Below are 16,479 nucleotides of genomic sequence, written 5' to 3'. Positions count from 1 at the left end.
CAATTGAATTGATCCTTGCCGAATATTAATTTCTTTCAAAAAAGAAAAAAACTATAGGTGGTATGTGTGTAGGTTTTCCTCTGCTGGTGTAGAAGAGGCGCTGTGGTTGAGGGGTTCAGAACAGCATGTTCTGTTTCTTTTTTATAAAACAGGAAGTTTGTATATTTAAGTGTCTGAGAGTGTTAGTGGTGTCTGGATCGTTTGTTCTATTTGTTTTAAGATGCATGATTCATGAACAAGCTGTTCATATCTTTTTTCAGTTGGTTCTGGGATGGTTTAATGCGTTTTGAACATCCTGGGATGGTTTGATGTGTGTTTTTCCATCCTTAGAACAAATGAAATTTATTCACATACTTAATTTGAGTTTCTTTTAGGGCTCAGCATATGTCAGATATCTAGCAAGTATCATGTCACTGTGGGTGTCTACTATAGTTTTGTTTTAGGGCAGAGATGAGTGAGTTAACCATCAGAGGGCTTAATATAACTGCGTCCTGAAGAAACAAGTAAGAAGTGCGTGACCCTGAACAAGAAGTGCAGAAAAATGTGATGGCTCTCGCAGGATGTCATGCTGCGAATCAGATGTTGTCTTTACCTTGGGGGAAATACCCCTGCACCTTGATATATTCACACACACACACACACAATATATATATATATATATATATATATATATATATATATTAAAACCACGCACAAACACACATACACAATTTTCTCACAATGTTAAAGGTAGTATGCCTAGAATATAACACTGCCTTACATACAGTATATCACTTACCACACCACACGTGTCATACAGTTAAACTATCTGAGGCCTAACATCATTATAACTGATATCATCCCTGTGGCACATAAATTGACACATAGCATTGAATGTAAAGCACAAAACAGAGTAAGTATTTTTTGTCACAGTATGAGAACAAAAGTTATCTTGTTACATATTTCACAAGTTTAACTTTTGACATCCTTCAGAGATGTTATCTGTTCTTCAGATGGTTAAAAATGACTCATTTAGGTTTTGTGACTAAATATGATGTAAATTCAACATTTAACCTCATATTATTAAAAATGGATCTTAATTTTACCTTGACCTTTTACAGAAGACAAAAATAAATAAACATCCTACACAGGCAAAATTCTTTATATATACTTTTATATGTTTTTATGTGTCTTTTGAAATATTGCATCAGTATTGAGTGATGGAAATGCTGAATTTCGAATAAAAATGCTTTAATTTCCAAAAAAAAGCTTGAGATGGTTTTTGACGTGTGCGGTTAATGTGAATAATGTGAGATGGAAATGCATTTTGAGAATAAATTCCTCCAAGCGCATCAAAAAAGTAGTGTGACTTCGCGCTATGGGACAGTTAATCCTGACTAACCAGTGGACCGATCTTGTTCCACAGCATCTGAAATGTTTTACGGAAATGCCCAAGCAAAGTCTGTCATCAAAGTATTTCTGTATAATTGCCTCCCAGGACTGTTAAACGACTGTGTTCCCAAACAGCAGCATCCACCTCTGAAAGCAATAAACGCATTCATTGTGTTTCTTCTGCTCATTCTGAGGTGCAGGTAAGTTATTATATAGAAAAATTATTATATTCAGTAGCTTTTCCTACTGTTCTTATCGATGTATAGTTCCAGTTTATCAGGAAGTGACGATTTTGTTCTCTTTGACTCATTGAATGGAAACGGTGATTGTTTCGCAAATTTGTTATTCCAATTTTGCGCATAAGTTAAATTCGCAGCTTTGGATGGAAACCCGGCTAGTGTATACATACAGATAGGCAGTGACAGAGGGATCATTGTTACTGAGGGAAGCTGGCTCTGGTCTTTCCTGTCAAAACACACAAATGCTGAGGTAGCAGAGATGCAGGCTGAGAGCTGTGTGCAAATGTGTCTGCATGTGAGGGAAAGAGTGAGTCTGTGAGAGGTCTGGCAGGATAAAGGGAAGAGATCATCCCATACCCTGTGCCCTGTAAACATCAGGGCTTTCTGTTCCCCAACACACACACACATACACATACATTCTCACGCCTTTTGTTGCATCACAGCTCTTTATGAAACAAAAGCTTTAAATCCTACATTAGTCTTTGATTTTCTAATTTAGGAGCCATGGTCAGTCAAGGATATCATGAACTATTCAGTACTATTGTTGTTTATGGTTTGTATTTGTGTGAGCCACAGTGAGAAAGCAATTGACGTCTTCCTAGGTGTCTGAGTTATGACACTTTGCTGATAGTCACTTTTCGTCATTGTGCTCAACGTCTAGGTGGCAACACCTGACCCTCACTCTTGCCCTTATAACATTGTGTATGCCGGTGTGTGTTATTTTTTGTGTTCAGACATCAAAGTGTGACATTCTGCATCCTGTAGTTTGCAAGTGGTGGTTGTTTTGCTGCAGGTTGATGAGTATTTATGAGAAAAAAATACCTTTTATTTCTGAAGTGCCCAGTTAGCAGCTTCTCATATATTTTATATTCATCATGTCCATCCCCCTTTTGCTCTAATGATAGCAACACTTGAGCTACACAAACTCCACAAGTTTGTACAACCTAATCAGGGCTCCAGAGTGCACCTAAAACGGTCACCAAAAATATTAAATTGCATGTCATCTTTACTACTATACTATGAAATAAACATAAATAGACATAAAAAGATATATTATATCATAAGATAGCATACAGTATTACTTACTGAGATGTCGCATGTAATCACTCATTCAGTGTTACAAACTGTGGAAAACATGGAAAACTTGTAAACAATGCCATATAACAATAATTTACTTCAATAACCATTCAGCATCCATAAGCTCATTAGTCAGCTAGATAGAAAAGTAACTATAAAAAATAACATTTTGCTAAATTTATGTGCTATATTGCATATTCTTATTTTTATCTAACCTGTATGATAAGAAAGAAGGAAAGAACCTAAAGGTGAAATTCAAAACATCCTCTAATTGCATGATACTTATGAAAAACAAAACGGAATGGATTTGTGCAAGACATATGACAACATTTATAGGAAGCACTGAGTAGGAGCCCAAACACTTAAGAACCATGCCATGCTGATATAATTATGGTCAGTGATGTTGGCTCAGATTCTGTGTAGTAAACAATTCTTTGTGACTGTATATATATAGTTCTTAAGTTGGAAAAGACATTTTGTTCCTGATTTAAGTGAACCTTAGTTCCCTGGACATCTACAAGATGGATTAAAATGCTGATTATGGCAAGAAAAGATGAGACATAAACACATGACACTATGACTGAAATGTGAAATGTTAAAATATATAAAACACATTTATCCTGTGGCACTTAAAAAATCACTTTGTTTCTTATTGGAGCCAATGTTGTTTGGTAGATTTATTTTGTCTGATTTGAGAATCTCCCAAAGAAAATCTGATGCTTCAGCTGAAAGCAAGAACATCTGAACATCTGCGCATCTGTGAGTGTGCGGCTGTTCCCGCATTGCTTGATGTTTTATCTAGTCTTGCCAAATGGATTCCTCCTGCATTTACTGCAGTGTCACACACAAAGGGCTTTTGTGTTTAGAGAATCGCCGGCAGGAACCCGCCAACGTCAGTTAGGTAGAGATCAGTTTTTATAAGTCAGTGTCAGCATGATACTGAGAAAACAGGTCCTCATGAATATGGGGCCATGTCCTCACAGTGGGCCATTTTTTTTAATTCTTAAAAAGGAAAAAATATTTTAGGCCTATTGTTAAAATATATAAAATCAGAGAGAGAGAGAGAGAGAGAGAGTGAGAGAGATGAATAGGTGTGTGTGTGTTCCTGTGTAATGGGGATCAAATTTCCCTCAAGAATCGTAATACCAGTAAATTTTGACCGTGGTTTTTATAACTGTTTTTTTCTATACCCTTGTCCCTTGTGGGGACCTTTTTAAGATATATCATACAGAATTATCTTTCATTTTTAATTGTTTTTATTTTTTTTTGTTTTGGGTAGGTTTATGGGTATAGTGTAAGTGTAAAGAGATAGAAAATACAGTTTGTACAGTATAAAAACCATTACGCCTATGGAATGTCCCCATAATGATAGGAATTGTGAGTGTGTGGGATGGATTGGAGTTAGGTGCTAAGTCAAACCTTTGCTGGATACATTTTGGCATAACTTATATGTTCATCCATCACTCTTCATCCTACATGTACACAATCAATTGATCTTGATAGCTGTTATATAAATTAACACACCTGCTCTCAAAATAACTATTATCTACCTCTTTACCCACTGTTTTCAACAGCTGTACTTTAAAGGCCTGTTCACACCAAGCACGATAACTATAAAGATAACGATAAAGATATAGTTCTTAAAATCATTCTCAATATTAAAGAATAGCAGATTCCACACTACAACTATAACGATAAAGGCATAGAGAAACGGTATCGTTGGAATCATTTTCAGAAAGATTTTTTTCCAGCTGATGAACGATACAAACATTGACATCCAATCAGAATCCATCCTGCTATAACGAGCTCGAGAATTAAAGCGGCAGACGCACGTGCGCTCAGAATAAACAGACGATATCGTTCGCTAGTGTGGACGCTAATATCGTTATCTTTATAGTTATCTTTATAGTTATCGTTCTTGGTGTGAATGGGGCTTAATACTTCTGAAAACATTAGTTTGTCCAAAGTAAACAGATACCTAAAGTAAGAATCTCTCTCTCTCTCTCTCTCTCTCTCTCTCTTAGCATTTTTAGAGACACTTTAACTTTGCAAAATGCAGAGTCAAGAGCCGAAGGGTGCGTTGTCTCTGCTCTTATTAAAATGGATTCTGGACTTCCTGTCTGTCACAGTTTCAGATCCTGTGAAGGGGCAATGTGTGGTCACTGCCTTAGTTTTACAGATCATTAACCTGATTTTTTTCATTAATTATTTAAAAATACAGTACTGTTCAAAAGTTTGGGGTCAGTAAGATTTTATCATGTTTTTGAAAGTCTTTCAGGCTCACCAAGGCTGAATTTATTTGATCAAAAATACAGTAAAACAGTAATATTGTGAAATATTATTACAATTTAAAATAACAGCTTTCTATTTTAATTTATTTTAAAATGCTATTTATTTCTCTGATGGCAAAGTGGAATTTTCAGCAGTCATGCAGTGTCACATTATCCTTCAGAAATCCTTCTAATATGCTGATTTGGTGCGCAAGAAATATTTCTCATTAACATCAATGTTTAGCGGTAATTGTGCTGCTTAATGTTTGTGGCAACCATAATACATTTTTTCAAGATTCTTTGATGAATATAAAGTTCAAAATAACTTAATTTGAAATAATCTTTTGTAACGTTGTAACATTATAAACGTTATTACTGATACTTTTGACCAATGTAATGTGCCTTTGCTGTATTAAATAATTAATTTCTTGCAAAAAATAAAAATCTGACTGACCCCAAACCTCTGAACGATATAGTAGCTATTCTAATTTCTTTTGGTCACTTTAATGTATACAGAACACATTTGCATTATTGTTACAATAAAGGAAATTAATGGAACTGAATAGGATTTTTTATTACTGACAGGGTCACGATACCAAGTAAACCACTTCAAAGATACATGGTTTAAATTAAATTTTAAAGACCGTAATCTGACCCTCACTGATGTAAGTGATATGTACAATTCAAACCAAAGGCATTAAAAACACATCCACTGTAGTTAAAATCAAAGACGGTCATGCCTTGCACATCTTCTATCAACTTTTTAACCCCATGTGTGGAACATTCCCTCACATAAACCACCAAAACATTTGTCACATTTTTGTGAAGGTGCTGTTACCAATGAGACTGTCTCATCTTGGATATGAGTGCATTATGTTTTCTCTACCATGGGAATAGAAGATTTATTACTTTGTGTGCTTTGTTAGTGGAAAATAGAGTGAGAAGGGAACAGGGCATTCTATGTTCGACTCCAGTGGCCCTCCAGAACTCTACAGCTCTGTCACTACCGCAGTGATGTCATCATGGCAGCTGGTGTTTGTCTCTGGACTTCCTGCTGTGAGACAGCAAGCCCTCCTCTCCTCTTCTGTCCTCTCATTGACTTTCTTCCTTCCTTCTCCTCCTCTCTTTTTTTAAGTCCGTTATTGACCATGTGTCAATTAATGTTTATTTTTTTTGAAAATGACAAATCTGATCTTGCATTTCGAGAAATAGGAAGGTCAGATGAGAAGCTAGAGAGTGTAGTCAGCAGGCGATGATGTCACTTGACCTCACTCTCATGGACTCAGGCCAGACCCCATCTGTTGGAGGTTCGAGCACATGTTTGTGAGAAAAAGTAAGACTGTAGCAGACGTGTCGGTTACAGACGATTTACAAGATCAAGGTTTTTGTTGACGTGCACCTCTGCCATTCTTTTTCTCTATCTTGCATGTAACCTTAGGCAGTTAAATATTGTTAAATATTAAGAAACTTTGGGGCAAATTTTTTTGTCTTAAAAAATGCAGTTACAACAGAAATATTGTTGCAATTAAAAGTACCATACTGAAATGTATGACATATATTGGCATATATACTGTATGTCAAGATATCAAGGGTGATATTTTTATTACATTATATAGACAAATATATATTTTCACAAACTTACATTCTCTGGATAAATAATGTAAGTTTATAACATTAGCAACCATATGTCAACAAATATGCCAGCAATATCTGGTCCATGTTATCTGTTATCTGAGGTGACATAGAAATTAGGCTTGAAGCTCTTGCTGTACATTGTTGTTTGTTGGAGTCATCAAGGTTGCTAAGCTATCGAGGATATTAAAACTGTCATTCTGAATATGGCATTTCCACCCACACACACACACACACACACAAACCATTTTTAATAAATAAAACTGTCATCAGGTGAAAGTTGTTAAATGCTTTTCATTGCACAAACAAATAAAAATGACTACTAGTCACTGTGACAGTGAATTATTGCAATCAGTGTGTGCTATTGAATCATCTGGCTAAGATTGTATTCAAGTCTTAGGTTTTGGACCCTGCTTTTTGTCAAAAGCCTTGCTTTTTGTCTGTTTAGAAGGAAAGTTAGAAGGAAGAAGTGTGCAGGAAGAAGACCGATTGGTTCCTGCAGTCCAATTGGTAGCACACTCTACCAGGTCAGCTGACTCCTAGCTGCCTATAAAAGCCTCCTTCATCACTTCCTGCATCAGTCTAGTGCTCACTGGCTGTGTTTGCCCTGCTTGACCCTGCTAGTTAATTACAGATGAGTTAGTAAGACTGAGAGTATCTTTTGTGTATTAATTTGAGTGTTTGCCTTTTGAGAGATTGATTGTTGTTTGTTAGTTTGCTTAGCCCACTCATTCGTAATACAGATCACTGCATGTTGTTCGATCTTGATTCTGGATTGCTCCTGTTTGGACCTGTTTGCTCACTTTTGTAAAAAGACAAACGCCATTTTTGTTGGAACGTTTTATTGATTGTTTTTGGATAGGGTGTTGGAAGTAACTGTATTTTCTTTTCTTTTATTTTGTGAACAAAGTTAGTTAGATTTATAAGAATTAGTTGGTTTTTGTTTGTTATTTTGGCCGTGTTGGCTCCCGAAGCTAAAATTCCCTGAGTTGTACAGTAAAGCCATTGTGTTTATTAAAATACTGCTCCTTGTTTTTTTAAACACTCTTCCGTGTTGTGCTCTTTCATGCTGCATCTTTACCCTAAACGGGGCATAACATGAAACTGGGGGCTCGTCCGGGATTTGAACCAGGATTTTTTTTTTCTCTCTCTCTCTTTCTCTTGGTCTCTGTAGTAATGTTGTATTTACTTATAGATAATTGGGCCTTCATGCATCCGTTGCTGGCCATCATATATCAAGCACAACAAAGGCCCACTGAGAGAGACTACAAGGCAGGAAGATGGGACATCAGGGAGACAGTGGAATAAAAAGAGGATTAAAGAGAAAGAAACATGGAGACAGAGAAGGGGGGTCATGAAAGGGAGCAGGGCTCAACAATAAGATTTTTTTATGGGCCAGTAGTTCTGTTATGTACTTGACTTGCCTATATTTTCAGTGGCCCAAGAACAAAAAAATATTTAGATGATTATTACATTTGATTTAATTTTATAATTATTTTATTATCAATTTAAAAACAAACCCATTTATTTATCTATTTCCTAGCAATTCTAACAGTCATTGCTGATTAAAATCAGTTTTTTGGGAAATTATATTTTGAGTTTACTGCCCACACCTACATATGCTCTTTTTCCTTGTAAATCATTCTTGCGTTTTTCATTTACATAAGGTTACCTTTGCGGCAAATTTTGCAACACACTTTGTTCAGAAGACCACATAAAACCAAATGTTTAAATTTGTATAAAACTATATGATGCAGCGATAGGCCATCAGACCATCCCTGTTTTTGAGCCCTGAGTAGGCACTTCAGAATACCAGTTACACTCTTTAATCGCCCCACTGGATTTGATCGGCTTTCACAAGTCTCTTTGTAGCACAGTTTAAAAAGAACTCTGAACGAATGGCAGTGAAAAAGAGAGAGAGGAGCAGGATTTAGATCAATTACACCCATTCTTGTTTTGCCTCTTAAAACAACAGGTAATTGCATTATGTTAATGGAAATCCAGTGACTTTCCTGAATTTGTTTTGAAAGGTCATCTGTCATCTGATGAACTATGAATGAATGTTCATGCTGGAATGTCAGAAAAGGATCAGAATTGATGGGTGTGTGCTGACATCCACACCGTTTATCTAATGGTAATGCGATCAGTGTTTGTTTTCTGCAAGGTCACATCTCAACCCAACACAGTAGGCGCTACTGTATGTAAACACATGTGCATACATGCACACACACACACACACACACACACACACACACATAATACTGTAGAGAAGTTCAGTGACCCCATAAAATGTAAATTGCAGTTTGTGGTGTTTGTTCCATGTCTGTGTTTAGAAATATGCAACTAAATATTTTTGGCAAAATATGTTTTAGAATTCATGTATGACATATACATAGTTTATCATTTGTTTAGCTATTTTTCAAAATACATTTTCAGTCTAAATAAATAATATTTTCAGAAATGTTGAGACTGTATTTTTGTATTTTAAGACTAGAAATTGATTTCCTTTAGTTTGAAGTGCATCTGTAATATACTTTGTCATTTGGTTCAAACTAAATATATTTTTATTTTAAAACTAATATTTCCTTTAGCTGTTCTGTTTACAACATGTTTTTAGCATGCAATGAAATATATATTTGGCCACGAAAACAATATCTATTTTTATGCCATATGTGTACAGTACATCACTGTTTATTCTGTTGGCATCAAGATAACATGTTAACATTACAAAAAACACATGCTTATTTCTTTGACATAGAGTTAAACAGCACAGGTTGACTGAAGAATACTATGACTGACTAATGCCTTCTGCATGTCACATTTCAACTATTATCCCATTGACAAAACATGACAACAAGATATTACAAAAGTAAACTGGAGCAAACACATCTCAAGTTTGCAGAACCTCTCTAGGGTCAGGGTGAAAGGGTGAGAAGAGGAAGGTGAAAATTAATAGATGAGTAAAAGAAAGTGGCAAAAATACATTGAGCCTCCCCTTAAAATAAAGATATGTTTTCTCTCTCTCTCTCTCCACACACCACAGACCTCATGTTTTTTTTATTATTTTTTTTTGGTTTGGCAGGAAACTTTTACAGACACAGTGCATCCATTCATATTCTCTCCTCTTTCACTGTGTGTGTTATGGAATAGCATAATAAAAATACAATTTTATTTTTTGTTTACCTTTTTTTGCATTGTTGCGTTCATAGGTCTTGTTATCTAGAAAAGTTTCAGGTAAATAATATTATTTTATTATTATATTATTCTTTCCCACTTTTCTTCCCAAACTTCCTTCAGTCTTTCTTTTTAGATGACTTTTCACCTAGTTTTCTTTTTTTGAAGTTTTCTTCCTCTCACTGGAATTGCTGCTGTGTGTTTTTGGTCAGAATGCTTGATTTAGAAGTTTGGCTTTAATTTAAATTACCTATGAGCCTTTCTGTAAGTTTACTTGCTGGGCTAGTCATGTAGTCACAGAAGTTTGCTGTCATAATTGTTCTTGGAATGGATAGCTGCACTTGCTTGAAGCATTATGGCAGTGGATCATTAAATTCGCTTGTGTGTGTGTGTGTGTGTGTGTGTGTGTGTGTGTGTGTGTGTTTGTTAGTTGACCGCGATCATTGCTTATTGTGCAGAGAGGTTGTGGCCCTTGTAAAGGGGGGTTTGCATTGTCCAAGTATTTCCTCTGAGAATTCCATAGGACAGTTGTGTCTCCCTCTAGACATACGGGACTGCGGACAGTCTGGTTGATTGAGCTCGACACAAAAGCCATGAATAGAGCAAAGAATGTGTCATGCTATTATTTCTGTTCCTCAAGCTATGGAGGAGAAATTTGAGACGATAACAAAAGATTTGAAAATCCAAACACAGCTCTTCATGATGGGCATATTTATTGACTTGCTTGTTTTCTTGCCTTTATCTGCACATCTTATCTGTTGTTTTCAGAGCTGGTTGCTGAAACCGTGCCCATCTAGCTCAATGGTGGTGACAGCAGCGTCAATCCACCTGTCACTCTAGTGGCCACGCCCTTAATTATGCAGAACTTTAAGGCCTTATATAATTTAAACGGATGAATCATAAATTCACCCCCCTCACAGTTTCATGACGGGCAAAATTTGCTATATACACCGAAACCACTTTTTGTAACTGCTGGGCTACAAACATATTTTTTCTGATGTGTATTTGGGTATTTTAACATGGGACTGACTCCCTTTTGGAGCCGGTCTCTAGCAGGCAGTTGATTGATTGTAGTTTAAGTCACTTCCGTGTTGGTTTCAAAAGAGAGATCAGAAGGTTACCGGTTGGTAATTATGAATAATTGTGTGTGTGTGTGTGTGTGTGTGTGTGTGCATACATACATAAAATGTTGTTATACATACAAAAGTTTTTAGTTTTCAGTCGACCAAAACCCAGACGATTGACGTGTCTATAATAATTTTCATATTTTCATCTTTGTTTTTTTACACTAAAATTCATGAGCCAGGCTAGTGTGAATGTGCATTTTCCACTGCTGCTACTTGTTTTCTTCCATGGCAGGTTATTACAGTTTGATTTGCTTCCTCACAGATTCTAAATTCTGTTGAGGTGCTGTGTTTATATAGTTTAATTTGGCCGTTGCTTGACAAGTCTAGTCTTTCCTGCTGCTGACCATATTGCTCCTCTAAAATGGGCTCCCTAACAGACGGCCATGTGTATGAAGCCAGTGTATTCATGAAGGGGAGCTGGACATCATTTGTTCTCATTACATTCATTGCAAAATCATTTCCAGAACCAAGTTTAACACTTCTCTGGCATTCAGAGTTTTTGGCTCATGTCTATCCCATACTTCCTGTTTAGTATGAACAACATACCGTAACTGAAACTGTAACTGATTCAATGCAGTTACAGTTAATTTTAATAATTTATAGTAATTTAATTTCATGGTGTGTTGTTTATGAGTCTGTCAATGATTAATCATCTGCTTTACTCGTTCTCTGTCTCAGTTTTGTAACATGTTATTCAGTCAGCGATCTGCTAGTCTGCAGAACCAGTTTCTCCATCTCTTGTATGGAAGGATAAGAAAGAATGAGTCGGGTGTGGGTGGTGTGGGTGTTTAGGGGGAATTTTTGGCACACTTCCTCATTTTGTTTTCATAAATAACAAATTTCCTTACCTCCTTCTCTCTTTTGCAAGCTAATAGCTGTGGAACAACCATGATTTTGCTGTATTTAAAAAGAGAAGAAGTGGTTTCGAAAGCATTGACTGTAGAATATGTGAGTGTATCTGGGCATAAAGTAGTCCTATCAATCTAGCAAACATCAATTTTATTGAAGATGTTTCTGCTCTTTCTGCTTAATAGATATATATATATATATATATATATATATATATATATATATATATATATATATATATATATATATATATATATATATATATATATATATATATATATATATATATATATATTATATACACACATATGACAATGTGCAGTATGAAAAATGGATATTTACTAAAGACTTGCATGGGTCCATAATGAATTAACTGCTCAGCAAAAAAAAATGTTGCACAGGTCTCTAGAACTTATAGAACAAATAGGATCATTCAAAAAAGCACACATAATTATCAAAGATTGTGAACCTGCTTACCCTGACATGTTGATATATGTTAGTCACTGACTTATAACTTCTGGCTAGTATGCATGTTTATTCACGTGCACAATGGAAATGTGCTCAGACTGCACTGTGTCCTGAAGATCTCCGACTCTGTGTCATTTGCACTAAAATCTTGACATGATATACTTAATCTTGTAAGAAAGAGAGAGAGAGAGAGAGATGGTGTTTATTTGTGTTCAGAAAAGCTTTCCACTTGAGTGCATTAAACAGATCCCAATTACTTCTTGAGAGAGATATAAAGGGCCATGTGCAGAGGTTTTTAGTGCTTATAAATGATTTCCTTTTTTCAAGGATGGAAATTTCAATATAAAATATTAAGTGGTTTCATATTGACTGTGGCATGGCCTGAGGCCCAGGTCTAGGTGGTTTTGTTTGGCTCAGGCCTCATCTGATATTGATGAAGAAAGAGTACACTACAAGCACAGTGAAATAAGTTCACGGCAGCTTTTAATAGAAGCTTATGATGCTGCAATATTTTTGGGCTGTTAATGCATTTCCTTTTCACCATTGCAAGCAAACAATTCTTAAGAATTTCAGATCTATATCAGTCTAAATCAAAGGGCACTGTTCCAAAACCAACATACATGAGCAGCTGCCTTCTATTCTGAGGCAGCATGCTAACTGAAATGGAACCTTACTTATTTGGAACATTACATGGACCATTACTTAAAGGGATGATTTAGCCCAAAATAAAAATCTCTCATCATTTTATTCATCCTCTTGTCATTGCAAACCTGTATGACTTACGTTTTTATGTGGAACACAAAAGATGATAATTTGAAGAAATTGTTTTAATGATTGTTATTAAGAAAACTATTTTACAAGTGTTATTGATACTTTTCTGTATTGAATGAAATAAAAGACAATGAAGCTTATATACACAATGTTTAAGTGGAGATCCAAATTAGAGAACAACCTGCAATTTCCTAAATTTCAAGGTCTTTGCTTAGTCGTATTTGAAGTTATCCTATAACAGGAGAATAGAAGGGCAGTTTTTTAAAGCATATTTCATAAATTAATTGTATTCTGAAGCACAGTATAAAAAAACTGAAACAATATATTTGAAAAAGAACTAGATAATACTTTCAGATACATTCATTTTATTGATGTTTATCTGGCGCCTGCTGCTAACTTCCTTAATTCTATAACAAACAATTATTTAACTGGCAGCATTCCTCCAGTTTCCACTGATATTGCAAGATGGCAGGGCACAAAACCCTGCGACAGAAGGTTGTCCAAAGAAAGGACAAAGGGATGACCCTTTGCACCAACTGCAAGAGAAGTTTGTCATTCCAAATCTGTGATTTCTTGAAAGACACTAATTACTCAGCAACCAGGGAGATTTCAGGATACAGGACTAAATATAGATTACTGAACAGTAACAAGACAGACAGGACTGTCAGAGAAGAACCCTGACAATCGGTTTAACACTGAAGCTAGAATTGCTCACCAGTTCAGTGTGGAAAAGGGTAAGGATCTGTCTTGGCATGTTTAAGAGAAGTTGAACTGGAAGTGCACTCTGCAGTGACCAAGCCTCTCACAGGAAGAAAGAATCAAAAGGCTTGACTCACCTTTGCTGAGGAGCATGTCGTGTAGAAGTGCCTGTGACCAATGTAGTGATGAGAGCAAGTTTAATCAAATTGGGACCAAAGGGAAACATTTTGTTCGGCATCAAACTGAATTAAGATTGAAGCCCAAAGTGTGTAAAGAAGTCACTGAAAGGTGAAGAAGGAAGTGTCGTGGTTTGGGGGATGTTGTGTGCAGCAGGAGTTGGGCCTCTTCTTAGACAACTATAGCATGGCAGGGTGAATGCAAGTGTTTATCAGAACCTCCTTCAGCAACATTGAAGAGCTAAGAGCATTGAAGTTATGAAATCGCCATTCAAATGGCTATTTATTAATTGTTCTCTAATTTCAATGTCCACTGTATATACAGGTAATGTTCTTGTATAATAGAAGGTCAGGCTGTTTATTGAAAGTATTAACATTTATAACATTATACAGTACATAAAACTCATAAATTCATATAAGAGCACATGAATTGATATTTATAGTGTATGTCATCAGTTCATCCTATCATTTCCATATCTACTTCCCTTCCCTCAGTGTATTGACCAATGTGAATACATCATGTTTGGAGTTCTGAATTGACACTAAGTATGCTGACACCATTATTGTTTTGTTCCAAGACTGGTTATGAAACACGTCATAGGTTGACATAACAGGCAGGTATTCAAAAGATCATCATGCTACCTCTCTACAGCTGTGAACTGTGGATAAAACAAAGGGCAATAAAAAGACTGCTACATTTATTTTTGTTTTGAGTAACAGTGTTCTCTGGTCTAATTGAGGAAGTGTTTTTTTAGTTTAGCCTTTTGCACAACTGCTAGACATAATCAAGCATGTCCAAGGGACGTTAATGACTTGCTATTTAGTGGACCTATTTTAATAAAGCATCATAATTACATGACAGTTCAGTCAAGGGCTCATGCAGGGTCACTTTCAGTAAAACAAATATCTTTATCAGTCAAGACCACTAAACCGTATGTATTGATCGCCCCTGTTATAAAAAAACGTCTGCTTATGTTTCACATCAGATGATAAGGAACAGGCATTCATTTTGTGGCACTGTGTTTGGTGCTGAAGAAGAGGTACTTGCTTTTATTTACACTATGTTAGAAATATACGTATTGGATTGTGTGTGTGTGCGCGCACTATACCATTCTGTATTTTAACAGCTGTGAACACTCCCCGTTGACATAACATCCACGGGAACTTTGGCTTCCTCACGTGCAAAAGTGGCGGATCTGCAGCTATATAACAAGAGAGGGAGAACGAGAAAGAGATACAATAGAGGGAAAGAGAGATATTTCTGTTAGTCTAACCACATTGGCCCTAAAAAATATTTGCACAGTAGGGATGTAATGATTCACCCAACTCACAATTCGATTTTTTCACGATTTTGATTCCACAATTTTATTTTCTCACTATTTTTTATTTTTTTTTACTAAATGAGATTGAAGACATTATACAGTAAATGAAAAGGTGATGTTTTATTAGGCTATTGTTGCACGTTTCTTTGTGAAATTGAAATAAAACAAAACTAAATTGAAATTTTAGAACAAACCCCGAATCAAACAAGTAAGTTACACAAATAAGAGAAATTTCTTAATATGAACAAACTTAGGCTTTGTCAGAGGCGACCACTGGATTTTAATCATGATCCAAACAAAGATGCAAGCATGAGTAGTTTGTAATCTAAATTAGACTGTATAATTTCGAAATTTGAAGCAAAAACAGAATGGTCTGACTTAAGTTTTGTGAAACTGTGCTACATAAAACATATCTTAATGAAACAACAGACGAGGTGAATGAGACGCAGGTTCTCTCTCTGACAGCAGGTGGCACTTATGAACAGCAATGATACAGTGTTTCCTGGGTTACCGCTGTAAACAAAACAGCCAGCCCTTATGAACATTGCTTTAAAGGTCACCTATTATGCCCCTTTTACAAGATGTAATATAAATCTTATGGCTTTCCTGAATGTGCCTGTGAAGTTTCAGCTCAAAATACCTTACAGATCGTTTATTATAACCTGTTGAAAAGTGTAATTTTTGGGGCGGGGCTAAAAAGTGCTGTTTCAGGGGTTTGTTCCGTTACATCAAAATGAGCTGCAACTTCCCGCCCGACTCCAGAACGGGGCAGAGCTTAGACTTATCTGCTTTGTGTATGGCAATAAACAGAGAGGAGAAGCAACATGAGCGAGAGTGAAAGGACCGGTATCTAGCCATACATGTATGAATCCGGACAGCAGAAGAAAAAATATTAAGCTCATTCGAGATGCATCGGCACTGTGCAGACCGATCGACGTATGACATCAAAGTACCGCGAGTGTGATTAGAGAGCAAACAACTCAAGATTTTGAATTGCTCTCACTGTATTTTGATGTCATTCACCTATCAGGCTTCGGAGCGCCGATTTTTATATTTAAAAAAAGACTGGATGGATTTTTATCAGATGGCTGTGTACACAATTCCAACACAAATTCCTGTCCAAACACCTTGTAAAAGTTGGATGGATTTTGCATAATAGGTGTCCTTTAATATGCATTGTTCAGTGGAAGGTGAAACGAAAATACCACGTTAACTTTTCTGAAGATAGTCAGTTCCCCTCAAGAGATACATTCATATAAACTCCTACTCCAGCTGGATCGTGATTTGTTTGGCATCTCAACCAT

General features: G+C 36.1%; 1 long non-coding RNA gene across 1 annotated transcript in view; it reads left to right on the top strand.

Moving 5' to 3' along the window:
• LOC132092351 (uncharacterized) overlaps positions 1-16,479 on the top strand; it is a 31,333-nt gene that overhangs the window by 13,067 nt on the left and 1,787 nt on the right. The gene's annotated exons all lie outside the window — the stretch shown is intronic.

Source organism: Carassius carassius, chromosome 18 (assembly GCF_963082965.1).
Source record: "Carassius carassius chromosome 18, fCarCar2.1, whole genome shotgun sequence".
NCBI classification, from domain to species: Eukaryota; Metazoa; Chordata; class Actinopteri; order Cypriniformes; family Cyprinidae; genus Carassius; species Carassius carassius.
This window is presented reverse-complemented; position numbering and strand designations above follow the sequence as displayed.